Source organism: Passer domesticus, chromosome 12 (assembly GCF_036417665.1).
Source record: "Passer domesticus isolate bPasDom1 chromosome 12, bPasDom1.hap1, whole genome shotgun sequence".
Taxonomy (NCBI): domain Eukaryota; kingdom Metazoa; phylum Chordata; class Aves; order Passeriformes; family Passeridae; genus Passer; species Passer domesticus.
In genome coordinates, this window is record NC_087485.1 from 15,214,222 (window position 1) to 15,224,563 (window position 10,342).

Genomic DNA, 10,342 nt, shown 5'->3' on the forward strand with positions numbered 1-10,342 from the left:
ATTAAAAAAGACAGCATATCGGTCTAAGCAGAATGAACTCTAAGCAGAAAAATTAGTGACCTGGAAAGTAGCAGGAAGAGGTAATAGCAATACAGAGAAAAAATACATTCCCATTAGCTAGTCAAAAGTAGAAATCACCAGCAATAAAGTAAAAATACAATAGAAGCATAAGGAGAACACTTAAAAATATTTTTATCTTTTGAAAATCTACAACAGAAAACATATTTCCCCAAACTAAGATGCTGTCTAAAATTATTTTATTACTATGAATTAGTCTGTACTTTCTTTTATTTTTTTTTTCAGATGCTTAAAACAGTCCTTGGCAGAATATTATTAGCAAGTCTAATACATTTATATTAAATTATCAGTGTATGATTCCAATGTCTGTGGATTCATCTATTTTAAGATAAATGGTTAATAATGGAAACTCAAGTTGGATTTACATAGCCCTTGTCGAATGTTAGCTGCTTAGATTCAAAGTCTAGCCAAACATTTTAAAATAATTCCTATTAGTGTATTGACAATATTTTCAGAAAGCAATTTTTTTTAGTTTTGATAAAATGACACTCTCTCTAATTTTTTGTGAAATGTTTTATTAAATATGCAGGTCCTCCTACCTAATCTGGCTCAAATTTGCCAGTCTAAATGAGAACAAAAAGTACTTACATCACCATTAGATTGCAAAGTTTCTCTTGATTTTATTTGAAAAACTTCATATGGCTTACTTTCATTTCCAAAGCAAATTAATTCAAATAAAACTATTGGGTACTGCACATATACAGATTTCAGTAGTTTACTTTGCTTTTCAGTTTAATAGGTTTAAAGTCTGAGGAGGAAAAATACTCTCAGCATACATGAAAAAAATTTAATTATAGGCAAACCTCCATTTTTTATTTTCTTTTACTTCACAATTTTTAATCCAGGAAAATAAACCTTTTTTAGACACTCATCTCTGGATCAACCATTCAGCTGCACAAGGACTTAATTAAACCATTTGGAATATTTTACTCCCCAAGTCTGTAGATTGTTTTAGGCCATGATTGCTCATTTTTACCTCATTGCCTACAGAACTACAGCAATTTTATTTCTACTGTGGCCACATTTCCAGCAGCTGCTGCCATCACCAAGGGTAAAGGATTCAGCTGATGTTGGGGGAGCCATGAAAAACCTGAAACGTCTGAGATTGCAGAGCTGGGTTTGGTCAGACCTGGTCCAGAACACAAGGTACTCTGGCCTGGTGCTTTTCCATCCTTTCCCTGCAACAGAATGACACAATTTATACCAGGAGACAGTGATGTGGGACTGTGGGGTGGAAAATTCAGCAGCAGAGGAGAGGAACAAAACATTCATGATTTTTATAGGTTTTTTTTGCTTTATTTCCTAAAGCAAACAGTTAACTCCCCTGAACATTCTAACTGGGATGGCTTTTCCAGTTTTACACACCTGGGAGAAACCAGGGTGCCATCTTCTACTACAGACTTGCCCAAAACTCTTCCTCCTCTCTTTTTTGATAACACTGCCTGGCTCCACTACAAACCAGGTAAGAAACTGGGAATTCATGGCATGCAAGAAACACTTCCAAGCACCACCCTTCCCAGACCTTTTCTTGCCTTTTCCCAAGGCTGATTTCTCCATCTCACTCTGGTAGGAGAGGCTGGTCCATGGAATATGTAGCTAAATGTGAAAACACACTAGTAAGCAATAACAGATATATTGTGATCTGAAACAAGCATATTTACAGTCAAAGTAAATAAAATCACTAATTTGGGGGTGTTGGATATTTCTTCAAAGGCACACCTCACAAGCAGAAAGGAACATCTCTCTGCAGCCACCTCTAAGGGCAAAGCCAGCACTGGGAAAAGGAAAGCACCCGCCAGTTTTGAATGCCAACATGAATAGACACCACAGCGTCAAGCATGGGCACATCACCAAATAAAGATCCTTCTCAAGACAAAAAGAGTGTAACATAGAAAAATACTTGCTCCTAAAATCAAAATACGCTCTCAACTACTAGTTCTGTAGAAATCTTCTGGCAGACTTTCTCAGGCATCATCAAAAGTTAATAGGAGCTGGGCACTTAATTCCCCTTTATGACTTTCAAAACAGATGTGGCCAGGTACTTTTAATTTATTGGGGAGCCGATTTGTAAAGACTTTTATTAGAGAAGCAGTAAGGAAAGCTATTTTTCCATAAAATATATGTAAATATGATTTATGAAAGACACAAATCTTACTGAAATGAGGGTTAAATTTTTTCAAAACTTCATGTTCATAAAAGCTAGGTAAAAGTACATATTTCTTCAACATTTTTTTCTCTCATACATGTTGGTATCTCTCCCAGATAACTCAAAGGTGTATTCTCTGTATTCTGCTCACCTTACACTTGTAGATACATCTTTACTGAAGGCACCTGCTATGAAATTGCTAAAGGAAATGAGGCTGGAGCTCATACTATTGCACAGTTACTGATCAGGCTGCTGCTTGAAGATTAAAAAAAAAATACAAGTGGAAATAAGACTTGCAAACCTTAAAGAAGAACTTACTCCAGAAACCACCAGACTGGTATACGACTATCATATGAAGTGACTTTGGAAAGATTTATTAATTTGCTAAATAAAATGCTTCCTATGAATAGCATTGAAGAAATAAATGTAATTTGGGATCTGCTAAGTATAAAACAATTTACTTGAAATAATTCTTTTCCAGATTTTTCCTTTTTTTTTCCCTCTAGACTGACATGACATGAAACAGATGAAATTTTACTATTAAGATCGAAGAGTCTGCAGAAAGAGAAGTTTGAAAAAGAGAAGAATGCCTTTCTCTCCCTGCACATTATGGTCAAAATGCCCATGAATTCTCTGACAGCTCTTGGTATCAGCTGTACACCAAAATCCAGCAAGAGACAAGAGTGAGCATCTCAGCTCAGATACACCACGGGATTTCAGGCAAGTACTTAACCCCTCTGAAAGTCTCCATTTAATAGCTTGGTCAAAGATTATCATTAAATCCCCTTGAACTCCTCCCAGTTCCTTCAGTTGAATCCAACCTTTACACTTTTAATTACACTGATTAGGAGGAAGGCAGATCCGTCTGTGAGATGGCTCATGTCTACTGGGCTTTGTTCTGCGGTTCTTATAGTACAAGTTCCAAGAAACAACCAAGGCTGTTCATAAGAATAAGAACTCAACACCCATTTTATCTCAAAAAGGCTCTGCTAAACAGCACTGCTCCTGGGAGTCAGATTTTGACTTGAGGGTTTAATACATACTGGCTACCCTCACATTCATTCTGTACGAGCTCTGAAATAATTAAACTGTGATGAACACTTTTGAAAAGCCACTTGAAAATTCACAGTAGAAAGTTTTCAATTGTCCAGTAAAGCAAACAAGAACATAGCCATTACTTTTGCAGCCAGCACTTTGCTTTCAGGAGGATTTAGTTTGCAGAAGACTCTGTGAGACTGTTCTCTGCACTTGCCATGCAGACGAGCTGCTGGATGTTTACACAGAAGGAATGGGGTCTCTCTAATAAAAAGCACTATGTGCTGTAGTAGCTCCATTAATCTCCCATCACAGTCTCCCATAAAGCTGTAAAATCTGAGCCCTAACAGTGCTCAGTGGAAGCAGAGCCTTTCCTCCTTTCTTGGTCTGGGAGGCACAAAGCTGTGCCTCTCTGCCTGGGCGCTGGAATTTGGCAGTGGCTGCTGGGGCTGGGGACACAGGGATGGACAATTCCCCTGGGTACCTGGCTGTGCACACAGATCTGAGTGCAGCAGCTGAGCTGCTGTCCCCAGAGTACTTTTCACACGTATTCTCTTGTGTAAAACAAGGCTTGATCACCAACCCGAGGTGTTCACGTCTGCAGTTTTTGCAGCAAAGCAGTTCCTTCAAATACAAGCAAAGTTGTATTTATAAAAAGAAAAAAAAAAGGCTTTGGTGACTGATGACAGCAGAAGATGGAGCACTTTCTACCCATGACCTGGTACGTCTAAAGAAGATTTAAGAATATTTTTCTCACAATTGCTCAATGAGATATTTGGAACAGAGAGAAGGGGAAGGAGAAGGGGTGAAATGGCAACTGTCTAGGATGTCAGACATGACACTCAAATGTTACCAGAACTCAATCCTGGAGAAATATGGACTTCACAGTAAAGGTTGCTTAAAACAAAAGCCCATTTATCTGAATATTGAAGACATTTAATCAATTTACATGAAGGATTTCAAAATTAGTCAGACTGTAATGAACTATGAAATACTGATTAATGAATTTTTGCGATGTTTGATTAGAAACTTAACATGTATGCTAGCACATTTTGCCATCACTGCATTTATAAGATAATATTTGTTTCTTGAAATTACCAGAGTATAAACAGTCCCTGGTTTATGGGGCTGAGCATGTTTACTATTGAGAAGGCATTTTATTTCCAAAGTTATTTGTGAGAATTTTTAACTTACTAAAATCTCTTGCTAAATTCAATAAATAACAAAAGGGCACTTTTATATTTGTCTCTCCTTTCTCTTTCTCGTGCTACACTGTTTACTACAATCTCTCAGATCTTCCTGATAGCACATTAAGCAATCTCTCATCAGCCATTTAGGATTCCTCTTCTCATCTCCTACTCAGAGTGAGAAAAAGGTCAAATTATATTTAATAAATAACACTAAATATAATTTGTACAGAGTATATCTATTACTTGTATGAAGTATATAGTGTCTAAAGTTTTGAAGAAATATAGGCTATTGGCCAAAAATCTTACTGGGAATTTTACTACTGATTTCATAGGGAATCAAGAACATGCACGAAGTAGCAAAATAAATGCACCTCAAGACCATTTAATTCTATGGCCAAAATAGAGCTTCAAGAGGGTATTATTAAAATACCCTGCTTTCACATCTGCAGTGACAAGGTTCACAAAGGCAGCAATTCTGTTTAGACTCTTATAAGTGCATATAAAGAAATTAGTTGTATGCAAAACAGTCCCTTCTATGAAAATTAAAAAGTTGTTTCTGCATATTTGTCTTTATTATTGTCATTATCTCTTGTCTGATACCAATTAATGAGTTAGGCTGACTTCATGTTTTGCCATCACACAGCAAGTCCCCATTAAGGAGGAGACCCAGAGTCCCTGCCTCACTGTCATTTTTTGGCTAATTAGCCAAAGTGGTCAGCTCTGGGACTCCTACATGCTAGCAAGTGAGACATTGAGTAAGTTCTGGATATTGTCTCAGTCCCCATTTTTTAAACCACAGATACTTCTGAAGACATCAATCACTCATTCCCCAGTTATTTTTTTGAAGGACATTTTTATATCACATTAAAGTTTACTCTCAAAATAAATTTATTTTACTTGAATCATAGGTACCAGCTTCCAGGTAAATTATCTTCTGCACCCTTCTTAATATTATTTTTTCTTATACTTTCTTAGAATAGCCATAATCTCATTAATTAGAGTCTCATAATCTGAGCAAGATAACAAAAAAGAAAAAACCTTCCTTTCCTGACAATATTATTCTAACTAAAAATTATAATTGGTAACAAAGTTAACAAACCTAGAATTAGATCACATACATCAGGAGGTCATCAAGTGTAACAGAATGTCAGTGAATGATTTTTAAAAAGTATTAGTATAACAATCTGGTTTCATAATTGGTGAGCTGTAGCTTCTTTTTATTGCATGTAAAATGAAGAGATTCCTTCATCCACAGTGAAAAATGGAAAATCATTCAGTTTGGGCTTTTTGGTTGCTAGTAGCAACAAATACTGGAATATTGCCATCTGGCCTCTTGTTTTAAATGAGATTTGAATAATCAATTTAATAATGGATAGAGTACATACTTAAAGAAATAATCACTTGTCATATCTTAAGAAAACTTTGGTATAAAAAAATCCATTGTATGAATTAATGCAGAGCACATAACAATCAAAAGGATGAGGTAATTTTTATTTTCGTTACTGTTGCCTCAAAACCTCAAGCTTACAAGGTTCTAAGTCATCCCATCAAACATCTAATAATGAGGGGAAACAACTAAGAGCAATTGGTTTGTTACAGGCACTCAAACCCAGTAACTACCAGAGGGATTAAATCATATAGAATGGCATTTTGAACTCACTTGTAAGTCCTCTGGTGTCCACAATAAGTGGAACAAAATTAAACACAGCAGAGAAAAAAAGACTAAATAAGTAGAATATTCATGTTACTGTTTCTGCTTCAGACAAGATGAAATAAGAGTTCAGAACATGAGAACCCTGAAGTTACAAGTGTTTTCTTCTTTTATAGGATGTTTAAATAGCTGGCAAAGCATTCCCACACACTGTGGTAAGACCAGGAAGAGGCTCTGATATCCTGGAAATCCTGGACTCACAAAGACACTTCTTTCTGAATTTGAATATCAAGCTACCATCATAGGAGAAATAAATAGGATTCAGATGCTTGACCATGGCAAATTAGGAAAAGATACCACTCTGGAATAAATAAGATAAATGTTAATCACAGATTTTACCAATGTTGATTTTGACTGGAAATCAAGGTGCTTGTTTCCAACTAACTTTGTATGAGTTAAGCTCATCCTCTTAATGAGAAATTATTCTCTTGAAAAGCCTCACCCTGGAACTGTGCATTTATTGTAATAAATGCAATTTGTGCATAGAAGCACTTCCTTAGCAGTAAACAGAGACTGGCTCCATTTACACCCCTTTAGGAGAGAAAGTGCCAGACAGGCACCACCTTCCCTTCCCAAGCACCACAGACTCCCAGGTACAAACACAAAAAATGCCTAGATATGACATTCAGTCTGGGATCTGGACAATTTTATACAGTTTGGGCTTATAATACACAATACAAAGGCTTCACATTACACAATGGTGCCACCACCATCATCATTGCAGCTCTGCCCTCACTGGTGACCTGCCAGCTGACACCAGCAGTGCCTCTCCAGTGACAGGGACAGGCTCTGCATCCAGCAGGGATCCACAGACTGGAGGGGGCATTTACCACTTCCATGACCTGTGCTCTAATTCTGACCTTCTCTCACAAATGGAGAGTACATGTTGATAATGAATGATGTCAACATTATAATATATAAATGTATTGATATCATAGATGAGCTCTTTAGGTTGGTCAGGTAGGTCCACAAGTTGCAGTTTCACAGGGAATGAATCACAAGGGGAAACTGGGAGAAATTTTTAAGCCTTTATTTCAACAGTTATTACTGTTTACAGCAGTTCCTTGTGACCATTTATCTCTGACATTTATAAAACACTAATCACCATGGAAATGTCTAGTATATATTCCCATCAAGAAAGACAAAGTCACTGTCTCCTTTATTGTGTCTTTTACCAGAGAACTAATATCTGTAGGTGGCTTTTCCATGCAATATTCTATTTTAATACAAACTTCTTCCAGGAGCTAAATATATTTTAAAACCCTTAAAATATGGAAAAGGACAGACTGTTAATTAACTTCCCCTAACTTGCTTTTAAATCATGGGAGGAAAAAAAGAGCTGATAACGGTCTTTCAGCAATCAAAAGGAGAAGGAATTTTCAACCAGGAAACCTAGGAGAAACCACTCTACCAAGGAACTTAACAAAAAATTCTTGCTCACCCAGAAAAGCTTACAACATATAAAACCATAAACTCCTGAGGAAAACAGACACTAAATTTCCAACTTAACACATCTCATACAACTAAATTAAACAAAGTTTTTCAACAGAGGGAAATACAGTGTCTTGACAATTCTCAAAAATCTTGACAAGAATAACACAGTTTATTAAAGAAAGAGAAATTAGAAGGTATCCAACAAAAGAGCATATGATTTCTAGATTATATCTGGGCTGGGAATTACATGAAAGCTCACAAAGTGGGCTGCTGCAGAGCCAGGAATCCAGGACTACCAACTCCAAGTTTATCATCCCTCAGCCACCTGGGTCTTGTTCTCAAGGCCTGTAACTCTGCCACACAGATTGTCACAGGAAGGATTGTCTAGAAGAGCAGGTAGCACTTTCCCTCATCAGATGGGGAATCAGAATAAAACCAAACACTAAAGATAAATCCTCAAAGAGTAAGAAAGAGCTCTGTCTGTGTGACTGCAGTGCTGGTGCTCTGTGCCAGGCTGAGGTGCAGCAGTGAGCACAGGGTTCTGGGCTGAGCTTTACCAGGCACAGCAGCTCCTCCTGCTCCAGCTGCTGACCACTGTCAAGCCTCCTTTTGAAAAATGCCACTTTCAATCTTCCATTGAAGAAAAGCATTCAAATAAAATGAAATGCTATCAATTTCTTAAGAAAGTAGGTTTTCTTTCCTATTGCTGAAGTTTGTATCTTTAGGTTACTAGCATTTAAGGAGGCATTCAAAAATAATTTCTATGAGGTCATAAAGCCCTTTCATAGACAAACCACCTCAAAGAAAATACTTTTTTTCTCTTTTTCTTCATTTTAGCAAGACAAGAGGCATAACATTACAATCAGAGAGAAAAGCTGTCTTTATTCTCTGACAATCATAACATTAGCAAGCCAGATGTTGCTTTCACCTGCACCTAGAGCAATCTCTTTCTACTTCATTTAATAAAACCACAATTGGAATTGTGGCTCAGAAAGTGCTGGGAAAATACAAAAATACAAAACAGATGTGCAAGGACAGTTATAGGTATATGGACACTGTAAAACTCTTGATTTCATAAGTCTTCTTGTGATCTGTAAGCTTATCATGCTATTTAAAGCCATGCACCATTCTCAATAATGTTTTACTCCCAAAATTCTTACAAACACAGTTCACCAGAAACATGTTCTTACAAAGTGTTCTGAAATTCTTTCCCTAAAGTTAACAGAATGAATTATTTTTCACTAGAGAGAACTTCACTGAAATCTTCAGAGAATTAATAGAACATGAGATTACCAACACTGAAATCATCAGTCATGGCAAAGTATTCGCAAGGTAAACTGTAGTAAGGAGAGAAGAGTCAAAAAAAAGTAAACCTCAGGACATAATTCCTTGCAACATAATTCCTCAAAGAAGAGGGTCTTAGGGCTGACCCTGAATGCCTGAACAACACCCAGTGATGCCTTTTTGCACAGTACTTAGAAAAGGAAAGTACATAGAAAGAGATCCTCAAAATCCATCCTGCATAACGGAGAGATGCTCAACACAACAAATACAAAGCATTGCAGAAAAGTTGTAGTGATACTGAAATTTTGACCAATGAGGAATGCTCTGAAACTCTCCACTAGCTCAATTTCATTTGTCACTCTTTCAAAGGAGCAGGTTTATGAAACACTCAAATGACCAGAGCTGGTCCCCACGATGCCACCACATAGGGCAGGGCTGGGCATGTTCCAGGAAGCAAAAGTGCAAAGCTTTTTTCAAAAGTGGGTACAAACAAAGACCTTTTACATATTTTTTTTTTCTTTTGGCACTCTTGTCATTTTGTTAACTTGAATGACAAACTTTACTTAAGATTTGTTATTCAATCTAGTAATTTGCTCAGCATGTTTCCTGGTGCACATTCAAATGGCCCAGAGACATTGTCACAGACTAAAGGACTTTGCATGGCAAACGCTGAGTGACTCAGATTTTTTAAAAGGAACCTGGAAAACATCCCATGCAATGCATCTGCTCATCTACCATAAAATTCTGAGGCTAAGGTTTCCTAAGTAGGAGGGAAATATGATTATGTACTTGGCATCAATATGAACTATACCACATTCATTTTCTTCTGTGGAAAAACAGAGGGAGATGTGACCCTTCTGATTCTCCCACATAACTCTATAAAGTACAAAATATATGACTTGTTCTAATAGGACAAGATCTGTAAAACTCCATGTGAGCTGTTGCTGATCCAGAGGCCATGCTGCTTGTGTATGAAACATGGGACATAAGTACATGGAATAAAAACTCACGGGAAACAGGCCTGAACAAATGATGTGCAAGAAGGAATGCAGAGTGTGAATGCAAGCAGGCAATACAGGCTGCAAGCTGAAGGGAAGATGGAGTGAGAGTTTAAAAATAAATAAATAAATAAACCAGGCAAGGAAGGCTCACCTTTTTTTTTCTGAAGTTCCATCTTTGGACTAATCACTGAGAAGCCTGTGAAAGTCTGAGGTGTTTCTAGATATTTTCATTATGGCTTTTTGTAACAGTCCCATGGGCTTATCTTGGCACACCTTGATAGCACATCTTTTAAGTCTGCAGGAAAACAGAGATGTACCTTCATGGACTTCTCCCAGCAAGAATGGTCCATAACTTATTCCTGGAATATAAGGAGGAAAATCCCAGGAAGCATTTTTACTCTCTTCAGTGAAGATGGACAAAATTTCTGGGCATGAAGGCCATTTTCTCAGGTTCTCATTTGTT